The sequence below is a fragment of the Microtus oregoni genome, unplaced genomic scaffold (genome assembly GCF_018167655.1).
Source record: "Microtus oregoni isolate MIOR12 unplaced genomic scaffold, Mior012 000014F_ref0000157, whole genome shotgun sequence".
Taxonomy (NCBI): Eukaryota; Metazoa; Chordata; class Mammalia; order Rodentia; family Cricetidae; genus Microtus; species Microtus oregoni.
Window position 1 is genome coordinate 22,152,613 of NW_024543073.1, and position 13,149 is coordinate 22,165,761.

At 45.2% G+C, this 13,149-nt stretch overlaps 1 pseudogene; it reads right to left on the reverse strand.

Annotated features, from left to right (window-relative positions):
• Window positions 1-12,458: 12,458 nt before the first annotated feature.
• Window positions 12,459-13,036, reverse strand: LOC121455993 (annotated as a pseudogene).
• Between the last annotated feature and the right edge of the window lie 113 nt (window positions 13,037-13,149).

Consider the following 13,149-nt stretch of genomic DNA (forward strand, 5'->3'; position numbering starts at 1 on the left):
GGATCAAATGAGATAATACAGCACTTAAAACAGTGTCTGGCACGTGCTAGGCTCACACTGTGTCTCCTTGTCCCCGTGGTGGCTCACCCCGGACCAAAGCCTCTTCCTGTGTTAGTGCCTGAGCTTGAACCTGCGTTCCGGCGTGATCTCCTCACCCTGTAGCCACTGCTGAATGTGCTGAAGTCATGTGACAAGGGACGCATTTGACACCGTGAGAGGAACCAGAGTGGAGAGGCTGCACCGGGGCAGGGCTGTCCCTTCTGGGGTCCACACAGCCCTCTCCCCTAGTTCTGCAGCATTCAGTGGGGAAGCAATATAACAAGTTTGAAAAACTAATGACAAGTGGTAGATGGTGAAGATGTGTTATAAATCTAGATCCATCGACCTATAAAAAAGGAAAATCAGTTGAGACGCAAATCAACAAAGAATAGCTCATTTAGACCTGAAGAGAGTGTTGGGCTGTTCATCAGCTTCTCAGATAGACAGCTGCGGCAGCTGCAACGGTGTTAGGAAAGTGTGCTGGTCTGAACGTGATCACGGGAATCCACGGCTTGAAAGGTGTGAGGAGGGACAATAATGAGAAACCCAAACTGAAGATGTTCAGAACTAGCGATACGAGATGAGAGGTGGCCCCTGGGAACTGATGGAATCCATCTGTGCCGTGTGTGTCCTCAATGCAACAGTGCACAGCCACGGAGAACTGGGTCAAGAAGACTGTTGAATAACCTGGTTGTGTGTGCGCTGTTTTGCTTTGGTGATGTGTAGTTGGAACATTATTGATAGGACAAAGGTCATCTTGTGTCATTAACCATGAAGATCTCACTTCGGGTGTAGAGGCGCAGTGGCCTTGCCTAAGGTGGTGGTGACGCTAAAATTGAGAAAGCTCCCCAGAGATTAGCAGGTACAACATTCAAGTTAGGATTCTGGTGCTATGGACTGAGCACACGGCTTTGCACGGGCATTCTACCACTGATCTACACCTCCAAGCCACAAACTAAATAAGATATGTTTTGAGACAGAGCCTCATTGTGTCATCCAGACACTTGAACTACTGATTCCTCTGCTTCAGCTTCCTCAGTGCTGAGATTACAGACGCATGGGAGCACACCTGGCTGCAAACACCTTTTAAAGGATTGATTTCCTATGTGGAAAGACTGAAAAACGTATCATGTTTGGATCATAGTTTAAATAACAGTAAAACATATTAAGAGAAAGAATTTCAACTTCATTAAAAGCAAAAAGAAAAACTATCCCCCTTAGCACAGTCTGTAACGTACCGTAGCACTTCCTGTCTTAGTTGCTGTGTTCTGGTAATACTGGACAACACATTAGATCATTTAAAATGTCAGGAAAGCAAAGATGACAGTGTTGTTCAGGTAGAAGAAATAGTTGTACAGAAAGAGTATCCAAAAGGCTACTATAGACCATAAGAGAATCTAGTAATATGAGGATTAAATTTCTATACACAAAAGCCATTGCATGCATATATATATATATATATATATATATATATTTCACATTTTGGCAAAACAACTAACTATTCAGGAACAAAACTAACTTGAGCTATGCAAGAACTATTGAAGGAGTTTAGGTAGATGCTGTGGTAGGATGCAGAATAGGACTTCAATTAATACACGCTCCTGCTCAAAGGAAGATGCTGAGACACTCTGAACTGATGAGCAACTGTCATGAGACCTCAAGGGAAAATACCATCAGAATTGAGGAGAAAGAAGCATGCAAACTCTCACGTGCATATGGAAGTCCTTTCCTTCTGTCTATGTGTTGCTTTTATTGGCTAATGAATAAATCTGTTTCAGGCAATGGCTTAGTAGAATAGGGCAAGGCAGGAGTTCCAAGCAGATAGAGGAGGAGAGAGTAGGCAGAGTCAGAGAGAAGCCATGTAGCTGCCTCTGGAGACAGATGCCTTTGCTGAGCCCGCAGAACCCTGCGTGTAAGCCACAGCCACATGGTGATACACAGATTATGGAGATGGGTTAGTTCAGGATGTAAGAGCTAGCCAATAAGAAACTAGAGCTAATGGGTCAAGCAGTGATATAATTAATGCAGTTTCTGTGTGGTTATTTAGTCTGGACAGCCAGGAACGAGTGAACAGCCTCCCCCAACACAAAACTCGAGGTAAAATTAGAAAAAGAATGGGGGTAGGGCAAGTGTGGATTGCCAGACAATCGCTGAATAATAAACAGAATAATTAAAACCATGGGGCATGGGCCTGAGGAGATGGCTCAGTAGTTAATATCACTTGTTGCTCTTCCAGAGGACCTTAGGTTCAATTCCTGGCACCCACATGGAGGTTCAAAACCATCTGTAACTCCATTTCCAGGGGGTCTAATGCCCTCCTCAGGCTTCTTTGAGCACCAGGCATGCATGTGGCACAGAGACATGCATGCACTCAACATAAAAATAAAACAACAATTAAGTTATAATGCATAGGTTATTTGTATTAAAAATCAGTGGTAGAGAGCCACGCACTATAAAGGAGCATTTCAAGCCAGACAGGGGAACCTGATTAGTTAAAGCTGGGGACAACTGATCAGCCATCTGGCGTGCGCATTCACTCTCTACATTTAAAGCTGATCAAAGTCTTGGCCAAAATTCCATGAAGAAAGAGCCATAAAAGAACAAAGAAACTGTTACATAAACATTTTTAAATGTGTACACACACAAATACCCTGGTCCAAGTGGCGTTAGAGGCAAATGAGGAGAGAGTGCAGCAGGCACTAATAAGCTCTCATCCAGGAGGGATATCTGGAGGTACTTTAGCCCAGACTTTCGCCCACTCATGCACACATTGCAAGGGAGTTGCAACAATATTCAAGACTCCAATTAATAATTATATATAAATATTACATATTCATTATATATAATATGTTTATATATAATGATAATTAATATTAAGATGATATTAGAGGGCGCTATACCCAGCTGGGATCCAGACAAAGCCCTTGATTAGTACTAGTCGTAAATTGTCCCTACTTGATGTTCTGTGCAAGGTCCAGCTCCCAGCCTGTCACTCCATCTCTTCCCTGTTTGGTATACTTCCCCAAACATCTGGATGACAGTGTCCTATGCTGTACCAGCACACAGTCCCTAACAGAACCTGGGAAGCCCAGCATGACTTCCCTCCCTAGGGAGCAGGCTTCCTCCCTTTGATCAGGTTCTGGGGAGCAACTCTCTATTTGTACCCCATATGACCTGACAGTCAATGCTCAGAACTGTTAAAGGTTTTCTTTTCTTTTTTTTCCATTAAAGTTTTCAAAACAAAACAAAACAAAAACAAACAAAACCTCTTGATGTGTAATTTCTATAGATATTTCACCAAAAGCGATGGAAAAACAAGACCGTCTTCCCCTGAAATGTGCAAAAGTCTTCCTTGATGGCTTTGATCCAGGAAGACAGCAGGTGACAAGTAATACATGAATAGATAGAAGAATCTGAGTGCCAGCAGCCTGCTGCAAGTATCTGCATATGTTTTCTAGACTAATGGAGACTTTCCTGAGTTTACACATTAGAGAACAGATTGTCTTAATCCACTAAACACTTTTGCAGTTAGGGAAGTGTACAGCAAAGCAGCAAGGTGACTTTTGTCCCAGCTGTGTTGACCAGACCAAGAAATTAATGATGTTTTTTATTGATGACGATGCAGGGGGCTGACATCCTTATACCTGAACACTATGTAGAAATGTAAAGTATTGTAAACTATTTAGGAAACAATTTGCCCATATTTACCAAAATTTCAAGTTACACATCCTTGTAGAAGCAATTTCCTTACTAGGGTAAAATGTATTTTCATATGTGTCCAAAGGCGCATGTCTGGAAACCACCTAAATATCCAACAATAACATATAAGTTAGTGAGTTCTCAAACATTTACATATATTAATACATAAAGTCATTGAAAAGGATACAGTAAGGCTGGAGAGATAGCAGCAGGTAGAGGTACTTGCCACCAAGCCTGGCAACCTGAGTTCCCTATCCCTAGAACCCTTGTGATGGAAGGAGAGAGAACCTACTACAGCAGGTACTTCTCTACTCACACACAGATGGGAACGTGTCAGACCAGCATGCCGTGAAGTAGAACATTCCTAGACGTGTTGTGTGAAAGCCTGCACCCTTCTGTGCACTTCCCTCCCTTAGAAGAAAGACTGGTGATTGAAAGTCTAATGCCAGACAAGGACTTCCTTTTCGCCCAGATTCCGTTTCGTCTGAATTTGGTTATATAGATAGGCGTTACCTTTCCCAGGAAATAAATTAGCTTGACAACTATGAAAAATTTCTGGATGTGAGGGAATAACAAGATACCATGAGTTCCACACAGAACAGGAAGTCCACACCACCAATGATGCATAGCAACCAAGAATGCCAGAGAGAAATCTAACCAAGCCAACTAAGAGGACATATGAAATTTCTGCCCATTTTCCGTGGGGAATTTTTTAAGGCAAGATGTCTACAAACTCTGGTTTTGTAGCAAGAAACCAACAGGCAGGTAATTGTTAACAGAAAACCTCCCACAAGACTGATGATCAGTGAACTAAGACAAGCTGGTTTGAACCAGTTCTTTCCAGTCCCACAGTAGATATTTGCTGTCCTAGAGTTATCGAGAAGAGCAGATGGCCCTCTGATAAACCTTGCTGTGGGGAGAACCGGGAATGCAAGCCAGCAAACAGCTGGTGTAGAAACCACTTGAAAAGGATCGAAGAGACGAGGGGAATCTAGGGGTGGAAGCCAGCAAGGGGTGGAAGCGAGCGAGCGAGGGGTGAAGGTCAGCTGGAAAAACAACCCCTGCTTTGCAATGACCACAGCCATGGTCTGACACCTTATGAAAAACTCTCAGGCAAGGTTAGGCAACCCATTTTTGGCTGTACAGTCAGCTGCCTTGAAGACAGGCACACACTTTGTTTAATCAATAATGAAAACGCTGGGAAGAGTTTTAGAAGGACACACGTCTGCCTGACCTTGGGCTTTTTACTAGTGGCTTACAGAGGTTGGGGATGGCTGGCTGCAGAATTCTGGCCTGCATGTTCTAGGCCTCTGTCATTTGGGCACTGCAGAGAGGATGGGTAGAGGGGCTTGTGACACATGACATACCAACACCACACTGTGTGGCTCAATGACACCGAAGTTAAGGATACAATATTAATGCCACAGTTCAAGAATGAGACCACTACCACTGTTTGAGCCAAATTTGAAGCAAGTTTGATTTTTCTTAGGGTACACCTTAGACCAAACCAGTGACTGCCTCCTAAGCCAGGTTAAAGAGAGCCACCCAGAATGCATTCTTGGACCCCTTTTAAGAAGTAAAATCACAAGTAGTTTGCAAAGCAGGTGTCACAACAGAGAGACAATGGAGCAATAAGGAAGTTTAGAAAAATCTCAGAAAATATCATATGATTGACCTGTGATTACGGTTAGGGAAGGACAGGGCATTTTCAAAAAACAAGTCAAGGTCAGGGGTTGGGGCAGGCCAGGCTCCAGGAAACAGATTTAAAAACAGCAGCTCAAATCATTCAGTGAACGGAAGCTTATTTTTAACAATACAGAATAGTGGCTCCTGACTTCAAAATGGAGTCAGGCAGGTTCCTCAACTGCTAGTCCACGGCATGGAGAGCACCAGGAATACCAGGCTGGGCAAGAGGAGTGGGTCAGGGGGAAAGAAGGCCCAAACCAGGGTAGATGGAAAAGTATTTATGACAGAGGAAAGACTTGAGACTCAAGACAAACGATGGGAAAAGAGGCACCTCTAAAGACGCAACATTACTATTTAAGATGCCACTTAAAACATGGGGACTATTTTGTGTGCTTGTGCGTTTGGTTGGCTGCTTTCTGTGCATGTGGTCTATACAAGTGTTCCTGTGGGTGTGTGGATCAGTGTCTAGTGTCTTCCTCTACTAGAATGGCTGGCCAGTGAGTCCCAGGGATGGATCTTCTCCACACGCCAGACACACTGCTGCATGCCCATCTCTCCTGCACTGGAGTTACAGACACATGCCTCTGTACCAGGCTTTCACAGGTGTGCTGAGATCCAAACTCAGGTCCTCATCCTTAATGTGACATGTTCTTTCTTGACTGAAACCATATCACTAGTCCCTCAGTGGTTTTGTTCAGTTGTTTTCAGTTGGTCTTGCTAAGTAGACCATGTTAGCCCCAACTTGTATGTAGATCATGCTAGCCCCAACTTGTGTCAATACTCCTGCCTCTGTTTCCTAAGTGCTGGGATTGCAGGTGTGTAACACCACATCTGAGCTGGGAACTGTTTCATTTTAATATTGATTGTAACAGATTTTATTCTTTTTAATTTTCAATCGTATATAATAAGTACTAATAGATTTTCTGTACCCCGATAATAGGTTTCTCCACCAACACAGTAAGCCAAATCAAGTGGAATTGAAAAAGTAGAGCAGGTTTATTTGGGCAAAGCAACTTCTGAGTGCGTTCTCCAGTCCCAGAGATCAAGGCCAAAGAAGTCACAGGCACCAACTAAAGCAGGGAGCTTATATAGCTTGTAGAAGAGGGGTAATGATGTGCCCATCATAAGCTGGGTTTATGGCCAAGTATGGCCAAAAGTTGAATGCTTTAGTCAGGGACTTGGATAGCTGACAACTTCAGGGCATGAAGCTCCAGTAGCCGCCAAGAATGCAGAATTGTGGTTTTTGGTGTCTTCCCTTGTTGTGGAATGTTATTTTAAGGTGTGTCACATTGTTTATGCTGTGGAATATTTGTTTTAATGATGCAAAGATGTGTTGCATTCTTTTGTGTTGCATTTGTTTAACTCATGAAGCTGTGTTACTTTACCTGTCTACAACACCTGATTGGTCTAATAAAGAGCTGAATGGCCAATAGCCGGGCGGGAGAGAGAAAGAGGCGGGGCTGGCAGGCAGAGAGGATAAATAGGAAGAGAAATCTGGGGAAAGGATGGGTAGAGAAACAAGAAGAGAAGGAGAGAGGATACCAGAGGCCAGCCACCCAGCTATTCAGCAAGTCATGGAGTAAGAAGTGAAGAAAGGTATAGAAAATAGAGAAAGACAAAAGCCCAAAGGCAGAAGGTAGATGGGATAATCTAAGAAATAAACCAAGCTAAAGTTGAACATTTGTACGTAATAATAAGACTTCGTGTGATTTATTTGAGAGTTGGGTGGTGGCCCCCCAAAGAGTAAAGAGTAGAAAACAAAAACCAACAACATTCCCTTTGTTCAGAGATTTTCTGTGGGTGGGCTTTGGAGAGACGGGAATGGGGCTTTCCAGATCATGCAGCGGCGAGCTGGAGGCGCCAACTGAACAAGTACATAAGATACTTTTAACAAAACATGAAGTAAGTAAGGAAAACTAAACCTGTGACAAGTCTTTCTAACATGCCTTTTGTACTGCTGATAACGTTTGATACGAGTATATTAATTGTACAAAGCAGTGAGTCCCATGGTGATACTTTTGTACATATAGTCATATTTCAGACCTTCTCCAGTCGTCCCTCTCACCACCAGCAACTATTTTTAAGTCTTTAAAAAGGAAAACTAACATTGCTTTTCTAACCCTCCCCCTAAGAGATGAATGTGGGCCACAATATTACCAAACAATTACAATAACAGCAAAACTGGTAGACAGCCACATTCTGAGCAGGCGATGAAGGAAGATTGATCTCCAGCCAGGACAGCAGGGCTTTCTCCATGCAGCCATCATGGAGGGATCAGACTGTCCTGATTTTAGGGGCAGAAGGCAACCGCCTGCATTCCTCTCAAGGAGTGTTTTTCCTCTTTACCACCTGCCCATTGCTCATCCTCCTTTACACACATTTAAGACTGTCGGGAGACATGGCCTGCTGAGCATCCTGGTGACCCCAGATCTCTCACAGTCCTGCTCTGTACCCTCCGCCCGGGTCAGAGTGGTCACCCTGGAGCCACAGCACTGTGGCTTTCCTTTCTTTACTCCTTTTTGGATTCATTTCTGAATCATAATAGGACAATGGCCCAGTTAAAAAGACCTTGTTTCTTCTTCTTCTTCTTCTTCTTCTTCTTCTTCTTCTTCTTCTTCTCTTCTTCTTCTTCTTCTTCTTCTTCTTCTTCTTCCTCTTCCTCTTCCTCCTCCTCCTCCTCCTCCTCCTCCTCTTCCTCCTCCTTCTTCTTTCTCCTTCTCCTCCTCCCCCTTCTTCTTTCTCCTTCTCCTCCTTCTCCTCCTCCCCATTCCTCCTTCTTTTCAGTTCTAAAGATCAACCCCTGGGCCTTGTACATTACCACCTGACCAAGCTGAGCTTGACAATGTCTCTTTTTTTCTGGTAGTTGTGTGATGGCTGTCAGTGGGGGCTGGGGGTGTTGCTAAGCACCCCAAGTGATCCTTCTGAAAGTTCTGGCCCCCTTCAAACCTCACCAAAGAAAGGGAGAGAAAGCTGTCGTCTGCATTATGGTCTCAGTTTTGTGTCTTTAAAAGATGGGTCTGGCATCTTTACGGGGGTCACTGTGTCCTCTGGCATCCAGCTTTATAGCCAGAGGGAAGGGCGTGAACAATACGAATGAGGTTCTCTGAGTGGCTAGGAATGTCTGCCCTGAGGGAGCCAAGGATTCCAAAAGGATGCTCTACAAGGGCAGACCACCTCTGCCCCCTGGCTTAGTCGCCTCCAGAGAGGGCCTCCAACACGGGCCCTGGCTTCGGCAAGCTGCTTATTTTTCATCTTTGGGAATAAAAACTGCAATGGCTCCCAGGGATGTGGGGAGGTTTCCATGGGGTGAAACATCTGCCCAGGACGGGATGAGACCTTATTCATGGAAGCAGCACAACTACTGAGGACATCTCCGCAGAGCCATTGTCCAGCTCTGAGGCGGTTCGGGCTCTTGGTGCACGGTCATTTTCAGATCTGAGCATAAGATCTGTTGAGTGAATAAATGACTGTTTGCTAAATGTGGTGGTTTGTAAGAAAATGCCCCCCCCCCAGAGGAAGTGGCACTATGAGGAGGGGTGGCCTTGTCAGAGGAAGTATGTCACTGTGGAGGTGGGCTTTGAGGTCTTTTTTTCTCAAGCTTCACTCAGTGTAACAGGCAGTAGACTTCCTGTTGCCTGCAAGAAGTAGGACTCTCAGCTCGAGCCCCATGCCTGCCCGCCTGCGTGCTACCATGCTCCCCTTCATGATCATAATGGACTGAGTGTCTGAAACTGTACGAGAACCACCCTCAATTAAATGTTTCCTTTATAAGAGTTGCTTATAAAGTCATGGTGTCTCTTTTCAGCAATAGTAAGCTGTAAGACTGAAGTTGGTACCAGGAGTTGGGGATTGTTTTGATAGGCCTGACCATACTTTTGTTTGTTACTTTGGGTTAGGAAAGCAGTGGGATGCTTTAAGCACTGCATAATAGCATATTCTAGTAGGAGCATGTTAGACAGTGGTGCTGATGTGGAGAAGATTTTAGTGTGCTGCCTAAAAATCGTTCTTGTGATATTTTGGTGAAGAGAGTGGCTACCTTTTGCCCTTGTCCAAAGAGTCTACCTGAGGCTAAAGTGAAGAGTTTTGATTAATTCCCTTGGCGTAGGAAATCTCAAAACAGCCTAGTGTAGACTCTGTTGTGTGGATATTAGTGGTAACTCTGATGATGATTTATAATAAAAAGGAGCAAGCTGAGCAAGGAAAAATATTTGAGGAGAAAAAGGGCACCAGAAAGCGGAAAGGGGGTGGCGACCCCACGGCAAGCTCCCACTCAGCTAAGTTTCTAATGTGTGGGGAGTAACTAAAGAAAAGTTTAGAGCCGGGTGTGGTGGCGCACACCTTTAATCCCAGCACTGGCAAGGCAGAGGCTGGCAGATCTCTGAGCTTGAGGCCAGACTGGTCTAAAGATCAAGTTCAAGAACAACCAAGTTTAGGCAGTAAAGGAAAACAGAGAGCTGGTGAATATGTATTTAAACAAGGGGAAAATGTTCTCCAGCCCCAGCAAGCAGCAAACCTGGCCGCTTCGGCCACATGGTTTTGGCTTTAGAGATAGAAGAAACAGGTTATAGAAGTTGCCTCCAAGCCCAAGGACAGCCACTGAGTGAGGCCAGGTATGTGTGAGGGGCGTCCCTGAACAGAGGCCTAGGAGAGAGGCGACTGTGTGAAGCCGTGAAGTTGCAGCCTGGGTTGCCTTGGAGAACCTAAGATGTTGGAGAGGCCCGAGCTGTGGGATACCTGCTGAGGAGAACTGCTAATGGAGCGGAACCAGTCAAGAGAAAGTGTGCTGCAGACAACAAAGCTGGACGGAACTGGAGATGTGGAGAGCACTTTTGACATCAGACATGGAGATACAGTTTGGGGTTTGCCCTTCTGGTTTTGGTCTTGCATTGGTCAGCATTTTCCCAAGCTTCCCTGACATAGCCACCAGTCAGGATGTTTGATTCAGCCTCCCTGACATAACTAACCATCAGGCGGGATGCTTGGCTCAGTGACCCAAACTTTCCCCTTCAACATCCATCTAGAAAGGCTACTTTGGCTTGCTACGTTCTGGAAGGATTTATTTCTGTTCCCTCTTTTGGAGCACCCAGCACCCAGCTCCCAAATAAATCACACACAGAGGCTTATTATTACTTATAAATGCTGGGCCTTAGCTTGGCTTGTTTCTAGCCAGCTTTTCTTAACTTAAATTATCCCATCTATTTTTTGCCTGTGAACTTTAATCTTTCTCTGTTTTATATACCTTTCTTTACTTCTTACTCTGTGGCGTGCTGTGTAGCTGGATGGCTGGCCCCTGGGGTCTTCCTCTCCTTCTTTCCTTGCTCCTCAATCTTATTCTTCCCAGATTTCACCCCCTATTTACTCTCTCTGCCTGCCAGCCCCACTATCCTTTCTCCTGCCTTGCTGTTTATTAGACCATAAGGTATTACAGGTAGGCAAAGTAACACAGCTTCATAGAGTTAAACAAATGAATGTCAAAGAATGTACCACAGCTTTGCATCATTAAACAAATATTCCACAGCATAAGCAGGTGTAACACATCTTAAAATAAGACTCTACAACACTTAACCACTGAGCCATCTCTCCAGTCCTCTAGCAACACTCTCAAAGTTGCCTGAAGTTATATACCAATCTATCCAAGAGCAATTACTTGCCTAGACACTGCTTTCTCTTATCAGAACTCTTTCATAAGCCCTCCCCATTCCTCTTTAGATGCAGTGTACTAGGAAAGAGAAATGAGAGAATGTGTGTGTGTGTGTGTGTGTGTGTGTGCACGCGCGTGTGTGTGCACGCATTCACATGTGTGTGAAAGGGAGGGGGATCATTGGTTTCAAACGCCCCTGTAGGGTTGAGAGCAAGTCATGGGCTTTTCTCCAGGGTAAGGGTCTTCGAATCAGGAGCTGCACATTCAGGCTGCTGGACCTCACAGACTTCAGTGTCAGCCTTGAGAAGTCGGAGGTCTTTAGACTTCATTACACACTCATCCCAAAAATAATAGAATAAGGCAGGAAAGGTTGAACACAGTGGTTCAGGACTAACCTGGGCAACATAGCAAAGAGGAGTGCTAGAGGGACACACACACACATCAGAGAAATGCAAATCAAAACAACTCTGAGATTCCATCTTACACCTGTAAGAATGGCCAAGATCAAAAACACTGATGACAACTTATGCTGGAGAGGTTGTGGGGTAAAGGGAACACTCCTGCATTGCTGGTGGGAGTGCAAGCTGGTACAGCCCCTTTGGATGTCAGTGTGGCAATTTCTCAGAAAATTAGAAAACAACCTTCCTCAAGGCCCATCAATACCACTTTTGTTTTTTAAAAAATATTTATTTATTTATTATGTATACAATATTCTGTCTGTGTGTATGCCTGCAGGCCAGAAGAGGGCACCAGACCTCATTACAGGTGGTTGTGAGCCACCATGTGGTTGCTGAGAATTGAACTCAGGACCTTTAGAAGAGCAGTCAGTGCTCTTAACCGCTGAGCTATCTCTCCAGCCCCCTCAATACCACTTTTGGTATATATCCAAAGGATGCTCAATCATGCCACAAGGACATGTGCTCAACTATGTTCATAGCAGCATTGTTTGTCATAGCCATAACCTGGAAATAACCTAAATGCCCCTCGATCGAAGAATGGGTAAGGAAAATGTGGTACATTTACACAATGGAGTACTACACAGTAGAAAAAAATAACGACATCTTGAATTTTGCAGGAAAATGGATGGAGCTAGAAAACATTATGTTGAGTGAGGTAACCCAAACATAGAAAGACAAGTATCACATGTACTCACTCATAAGTGGTTTTTAAACATAAAGCAGAGAAAACCAGCCTACAAATCATACTTGTGCAAATTCAGTATCAGGACAGAGACCCACAGCCCAACATAAGGCCCAGTTCTAAGGCGCCCAGCCCGACAGATTGAAAAAGAGCCAAGGCAGCTATGAATGGTTGGAGAAAGTTAAGCCCAGTGTGGGGCACAAGTCTCCCTCCAGTACATCATAGATGGGAGGCAACACCTGCCGAGGGAATGCTAATTCCTCGGGGCAGCCATCTTCTGAAACAGCTGGTCCTCCAGGCTGCTGCTCACAGAGCTTTCGCCCGCAGCAGAGGCACCCTCTGGAAGCTGGCTGAGCCGGTCTAAGACCTCCATGCCATTTTCCTCTGCAATCTGCACGATGAGGCTGTCGACCTGCTCCTGAGGTGTGGTCCGCGTGGTGGCAGAACTCCTGGAACCCTCCGTTACCGATGTGTGCTCATCCAGGCTCTGCACCTGCTGCTCAGACCTGTTTATCACTGCAGACACCTTCTGAAGATCCGTGGGACTGAGTGCCTTGTCTAGAGCTTTGGTCACCTGTGCCGTATTCTTGGTTACCCCCTTCATGGTCACAGCCGTCTGCACCTTGGGGGCTACTGCATCCACACGGGAGGCCATCCGGAGCCAGTTTACACCTCCGTTCTTCTTGCGGATGGCATTCTCAGCACACCCACAGGCACACGCCACATTTTTCTTCTGAAGGCCTGCTTAGCCTTGGAGTCCTTCTCTGCCTTCTTGGCCAGTTTCTCTAGCTGTTTCACTGTGAACTTCAACTGGAACAGGGTATCGTCCATGGCCAGTCAGGTAGTGTACCCCTCGGGGTGGCGAAGGGGACAAGATATTAAGGACCCGCTATATCCGGGAGGACTTCCAGGGTCGCTAGCGTTTCCAGTCGCGCGGCCTGCTC